Below are 7300 nucleotides of genomic sequence, written 5' to 3' on the forward strand. Positions count from 1 at the left end.
GCACCTACCGCTATACCCATGGCTATGCCCCTGACTAGTGCCCAGAACCCTGCTCTACAGCCATTCCCCAAATAACTTAAGTACCCAACTTGTAGTAAACCTGACCAAAACACCCCTACTCCACACGGGGGCCATAATGTCGATGGACATCAGTCAGAGTCCCTGCAACTCAGCAGCATAAACCCGAATGCACACACACACATCCATCAAGGGTCAAAAATATGGTATGTGTACTCACCCCCTTGTGACTGCTCTGCAGCCTTCAAACGCCCATCCAGGTCTGGGTACGCCACCGCCAGGATGCGTTGCATAAGGGGGGTCAGTGCCCGATGGGCACCCCTTCCCCATTGGGAGGACTTCCCCAGCTGGGCCTCGCAGATTTTGCCCGCCCAGCGCTGCAGGTCCTCCCACCTCTTCCTGCAGTGGGTGTTCTGCCGGTTGTAGACCCCCAGGGTCCGTACCTCCTTGGCAATGGCATGCCAAAGTGCCCTCTTCTGGTGGGCACTTACCTAAAAGGGACACTCATAAATGTAAGACAGAGGTCAGGCACTGGCCTATCATATACAGCTGGCTATACGTCCACTATGGAATGGACAGTACAAACCGACTAACAGCACATACACATGCAGCATGTCAATAACCCTGGCCCATCCAGTGTCAGAGGTGCACACATGTATGCTGCCAACACCAACCATTACACACATCCATGGCCCCCAATCCTCCTACTCACCTGTGCCTCTGGCCGTCCGTAGAGCTTGGCGTACAGGGGCAGGACCCCATCTACGAGCCTCTCCAATTCCTCTTGGGTGAAGGCCGGGGCCCTTTCTCCTGCAACATGTGCCACTTCCATGACCAGAGGCAGGACACAGCAGTACACTCAGTGGAGTACCTGCTTGCACGAGATCAGGGAGGCAAGTGAAGTTGGGGTGACGAGTTTGCATACGCACAGTGGCAGTGTGCACCGTCACCGCTGGTGGCGATCATGATACGCTAGGATTCCCCATTGACATCCATGTTAACCAATGAATTTGTGCACGATGGTAAACAAAGCCTTACGCTGTTACATCAACCGCTAGCGGTATGAGGTCACTTCCAGTATGAGTACTGGATTGCATGGGGCAGACATTTTGGCAAAAACTATGCATTTATAAAACTCCCATCTGCACAATGCAGGCCCTTCTGTTCCCCAAACACCCATAGGCATGTGACAATTAACATTACCTCACCTGACAAGCCCTGATCTATCATTGTGGTCAAGTTGCTGTAATGTTATACACACTATGCATTTGTGTCGACGACAATCATGCCAGCAGTGCCCAATGACTGACAATGTGTGCCGATGTATGTGTGTTCCTCACACGTGTTCCCAACTCCTCCTAGGTACAGACCCTTGTGGCGAGGAAGGGTCCCATCAGTGTACAGACCACTTGTGGTTTTGTGGACCATGGTGGAGCGTAACATCATTATCAATTACAGACTCACCCGTGCAACTATTCTTGAACTTTGTGCATTACTGGATCCTGCACTGACTCCGGCAAATCTTAATCAGCATGCCATCCCTACTGAAGTGCAGGTGCGTTCTGCACTCCATTTCCTGGCCACAGGCTCGTTTCAGGTGACAGTGGGCATGGGTGCTGGTTTTTCACAGCTAATGTTTAGCATTATACTGACATGATTCCTGAATGCATTTGTACAACACCTGCAGTCCTTTGTGAGGTTTCTCCAAAGTACTGACCTCCCTGCCATCAAGTCGAACTTCTATGCCTTTGCCAACATCCCCCATGTGATAGGTGTCATCGATGGCACCCACATAGCTATCATCCCCCCAAGAGTCAGTGAACAGGTGTACAGAAAACGGAAGAACTTTCACTCCATGAACATTCAATTGGTGTGTACTGCAGACCAGTACATCACACATGTGAATGCCATGTTCCCTGGTTCAGTCCATGATTCATTTGTGCTGAGGAACAGTAGTGTGCTACACAAGATGGAACAACTACAAGAGGACAGAGGGTGGATCATAGGTAGGTGTTACTGCCACCTAGCACACAGCAGGCTGTCTACCTCTGAGGCTTGTCATTTAAAGTTGTGTTGTGCATCTTTTTCTAGGTGATTCTGGCTATCCCAACTTGCGTTGGCTTCTGACACCAGTGAGGTATCCTGGAACAGATGCAGAGAGGAATTACAATGAGGCCCATGGACGTACTAGGAGGGTGATAGAGCGCACAATAGGTCTCCTGAAGGCTAGATTTTATTGTCTACATATCTCTGGCGGTTCCCTGGCCTATGGGCCTGAAAAGGTGTGTAGAATAGTGGTGGCCTGCTGCATGCTGCACAACGTAGCGGTGAGAAATTCTATCCCCCTCTTGGAGGAGGAGGGTGCTGTATATCCAGACCAGCTTCCTCAGAGAGGGGACAAGAGTGATGGTGATGATGAGGAAGGGGAAGATGTAAATTCCAGGTATCAACTGATACAACTCTACTTCCAGTAACTATGTGGGACAATTGGATGAGCTTGGTGTCTGTGCATCATACTGTCAGTGTGATACTAATTGCCACTGTGCCCAGGCCTGCACAGGATAGCTTACAATTTAGTGTAGTTTTTCTAAACATATTTAGGCACAACAACATGTAAGACGAGTGGTGCTTTTCATGCTACGCAGGTACAAATAAAGGAGTTATCTACCAGTTGCATCCATACTTCACTTTGTTCACACATTATGACAGGGGGCATTGTAACAGGTGTGATATGTGTTTTATTTGGTGCAGGGATAAAATCGTGCAAATTATAGTGATGGTAGCAGGTCAATGGTGGTTATTGAAAATGGCAATGTAGGAAGTTGGCTCTGTATATACTATTTCAAAGTAAGAAATAGTGTGCACAGAGTCCAAGGGTTCCCCTTAGAGGTAAGATAGTGGCAAAAGTAGATAATGATAATGCTCTATTTTGAGGTAGTGTGGTAGAGTAGTAGGCTTATCAGAGGGTAGTGTTCAGCATTTGTTGTGCACACACAGGCAATAAATGAGGAAAACACACTCAAAGACTTACTCCAGGCCAATAGGTTTTTATATTGAAAAATATATTTTCTTAGTTTATTTTAAGGACCACAGGTTCAAGATTTACAGTTAACACTTTAAATGTAAGGTACTACACTTAAATACTTTAGGAACTTTGAATAAAAGCGATATCATATACAGTCTTTGTAAAAATGGCAATAAACTATTTTCAAAGTGGACACAGTGCAAAAATCAACAGTTCCTGGGGGAGGTAAGTAAAGGTTAGTTTAGGAGGTAAGTAAAACACTTACAAGTCTCAGTTCTGGGGCATAAGCAGCCTACCGTTGGGGGTTCAAGTCAACCCCAAAGTTACCACACCAGCAGCTCAGTGCCGGTCAGGTGCAGAGGTCAAAGAGGTTCTCAAAACACAAAGGTACCTATGGAGAACAGGGGTGCTCTGGTTCCAGTCTGCCAGCAGGTAAGTACCTGCGTCCTCGGGGGGCAGACCAGGGGGGTAGGTAGAGCACTGGGGGGGACACAAGTAGGCACACAAAATACACCGTCAGTGGCACAGGGGCGGCCGGATGCAGTGTGCAAAGCAGGCGTTGGGTGTTGTATAGATTTCAATGGAGGAACCCGGGGGTCACTCTAGCAGCGCAGGCAGGCACAGGGGGGGGGGCTTCTCGGGACAGCCACCACCTGGACAAGGCAGAGGGTCATCTGGGGGTCACTCCTGCGCTGAGGTTCGGTTCCTTCAGGTCCTGGGGGCTGCAGGTGAAGTGCTCGTTCCAGGCGTCGGGTCCCTTGTTACAGGCAGTCGCGGTCAGGGGAAGCCTCTGGATGCTCTCGGCAGGCGTCGCTGTGGGAGCTCAGGGGGGTTGTCTCTGGTTACTCACGGGCTCGCAGTCGCCTGGGAGTTCTCCCTGTGGTGTTTGTTCTCTGGATCTTGAGCCGGGGCGTTGGCTGCAGAGTGTGAAGTCTCACGCTTCCGGCGGGAAAGGTGTAGTCTTTGAAAGTTGCTTCTTTGTTGCAAAGAAGTAGCTGGTTTTGAACAGGGCCGCTGTTCACGGGAGTTTCTTGGGGCCAGATGTAGAAAGCATTTGCATGGCGCAAACTGCGAAATTCGCAGTTTGTGCCATGCAAAACGCGCATCGCGATGCACATTCCCGGTACCGACTTGCAAAATGGGAATGCGACTCGCAAATAGGAAGGGGTGTTCCCTTCCTATTTGCGATTCGCACCGCGATGCAGAATTGCTTTGTGACCGCGAACGCAGTCGCAAAGCAATTCGCAGTTAGCACCCATGTCAAGTGGGTGCTAACTCATTCGCAAAAGGGAAGGGGTCCCCATGGGACCCCTTCCCCTTTGTGACTGTCCCAAAAATATTTTTTCAGAGCAGGCAGTGGTCCAATGGACCACTGCCTACTCTTAAAAAACTAAACCAAATGGTTTCATTTTTTCTTTTGTAATGCAACTCGTTTTCCTTTAAGGAAAACGGGCTGCATTACAAAAAGAAAAAAAAATGCTTTATTAAAAAAGCAGTCACAGACATGGAGGTCTGCGGTCTCCAGCAGGCCACCATCCCTGTGAGTGCAGGGAATCACAAGGCGGTCGCAAATTGCGACCCACCTCATTAATGTTAATGATTTGGGTCTTTGCAACACCCTTGCAATTCGCAGAAGGTGTCTGAGACACCATTCTGCATACGATTTTGTGAATCGGAAATTGCGAGTCGCACCGACTCGCAATTTCCAGTTTGCAAAATCGTATCTTGCTGCATCTGGCCCCAAGTCCTTTAGTCCAGATCAGTCCTCTGAGGCTTCAGAGGTCGCTGGTCCCTGTCGGATGCATTGCTGGTGCAGGTTTTCGAAGTTGGAGACAGGCAGGTAGGGCTGGGGCCAAAGCAGTTGTCATCTTCCTCCTTCGCTGCAGGCTTGTAGGTCAGCAGTCCTTCTTGTTTCTTCAGGTTGCAGGACTCTAGTTTCCTAGGTTCTTGGGGGCCCCTAAATACTAAATTTAGGGGTGTGTTTAGGTCTTGGAGGGCAGTAGCCAATGGCTACTGTCTTTGAGGGTGACTACACCCTCCTTGTGCCTCCTCCCTGAGGGGAGGGGGGCACATCCCTATTCCTATAGGGGGAATCCTCTAAAATCAAGATGGAGGATTTCTAAAGGCAGGGGTCACCTCAGCTCAGGACACCTTAGGGGCTGTCTTGACTGGTGGGTGACTCCTCCTTGTTTTTCTCATTATCTCCCCTGGACTTGCCACCAAAAGTGGGGGCTGTGTCCAGGGGGCGGGCATCTCCACTAGCTGGAGTGCCATGGGGCATTGTAACACAAACCTTGAGCCTTTGAGGCTCACTGCTAGGTGTTACAGTTCCTGCAGGGGGGGGAGATGTTAAGCATCTCCACCCCGTGCAGGCTTTGTTTCTGGCCTCAGAGAGCACAAAGGCTCTCACCCCAGGGGGTTAGAAACTCATCTCTCAGCAGCAGGCTGGCACAGACCAGTCAGTCCTGCACTGAAGGATTAGGTAAAATACCGGGAGCATCCTAAGATGCCCCCTGTGTGCATTTTTTTTAAAATCCAACACTGGCATCAGTGTGGGTTTATTATTCTGAGAAGTTTGATACCAAACTTCCCAGTATTCAGTGTAGCCATTATGGAGCTGTGGAGTTCGTTTTGACAAACTCCCAGCCCATATACTTAATATGGCCACACTGTACTTACAATGCCTAAGAATAGATGTAGACAGTATAGGGGCATATTGCTCATGCAGCTATGCCCTCACCAGTGGTATAGTGCACCCTGCCTTAGGGCTTTAAGGCCTGCTAGAGGGGTGACTTACCTATGACACAGGCAGTATTTTGTGGGCATGGCATCCTGAGGGGGATGCCATGTCGACTTTGCCTCTTTCTCCCCACCAACACACACAATCTACAATGGCAGTGTGCATGTGTTAGGCGAGGGGTCCCTTAGGGTGGCACAACATATGCCACAGCCCTTAGGCACCTTCCCTGGTCACAGGGCCCTTGGTGCCACTGGTACCTTTTACAAGGGACTTATCTGTGTGCCAGGGGTGTGCCGATTGTGGAAACAATGGTACATTTTAGGTGAAAGAACACTGGTGCTGGGGCCTGGTTAGCAGGGTCCCAGCACACTTCTCAGTCAAGTCAGCATCAGTATCAGGCAAAAAGTGGGGGGTAACGGAAACAGGGAGCCATTTTCCTACAGGCAACATGGTGGCAGCATTGTTGTCAGTATTGGTAGGTCCATCCGTGCTTACATGAATTTTTAATTATTGGTATCACTGTTTGGTGGTTGATTGAGTGGGATAGTTGGTGGACTTTTTTTGCAGAGTCACTTCTTAGAGGGGTCCTAGTTCTTGGCAGATGTTCCTGTCCCATATCTTGGCCTGAGGGTCAGTTTGGGCACCTTTGTTGACCTGTAGGGGATGACATGGATGTCCCCTGTATTTCCTCAGAGGGTGGTACATGCGAAGTTGCTTCTGATGCTCTTGTTGTCTGGTCTGTATCCTGTGCTGTAGTGGGGGCTTCCTGTTCTGGGTGGGCCTCAGGCTGTGTTTGGACAAGCTGCAGCAGCGCACCTACTATGTTGGCTATTGTGGCATTGTGCAGTTTCCACTGCCCCATGGCCTCTTGGTGGTGTGCTTGCTGCATCCTCTGACTTTGCTCCAGGGTGGATACTATCTGGGCCAATCTGTCCTGGGTATGGTGGTAGACTCCCAGGACCTCAGAGATCATGTCCTGGGCTGCAGCATCCATCCTGTGGCCTCCCACGGGCCACTGATGCCCTCCCACTGGGCCTAGCCCCCTGTGCCTGTGTCCCCTGCACAGGTCCGGCGGTACCACTTGTAATGGGGCCGTTGTCTTCCTGCCTGTTGGTAGGGGGTGACTGTGGCCTCTGTCCTTGAGTTCCACCAGTCTGTGGCCTGGATACACAGGTGTGGGGATGGTTGCCCTGGGCTGATGTTATTGGCTGTGGGGTAGGGGTGTCAGTGGTATCCTGGGAGGGGCTGCTAGATGGTGACAGTCCAGGACTGTGTGAGGGGCCAACCTGATCATCAGTGTCCAGGGTTTCACCCCAGTGTCCTGTGAGGGGCCTCTGTCTCCCTGTGGGCCACTGCCACTCCTTGTCCTGTCCGTCAGGGTGGCATGGGTGGTGGTGCCTGTTGGGGGAAATGGCCATGTCTGTTAAATTAGCATGGTCAGATGGGGGAAGGGGCCTGGGCGGGTTTGTGCAGCTTACACACTTTGGGTCCATGCAGGATTCTTTATTGGGGTTAGC

This window comes from Pleurodeles waltl, chromosome 4_2, assembly GCF_031143425.1.
Source record: "Pleurodeles waltl isolate 20211129_DDA chromosome 4_2, aPleWal1.hap1.20221129, whole genome shotgun sequence".
Classification (NCBI taxonomy): Eukaryota; Metazoa; Chordata; class Amphibia; order Caudata; family Salamandridae; genus Pleurodeles; species Pleurodeles waltl.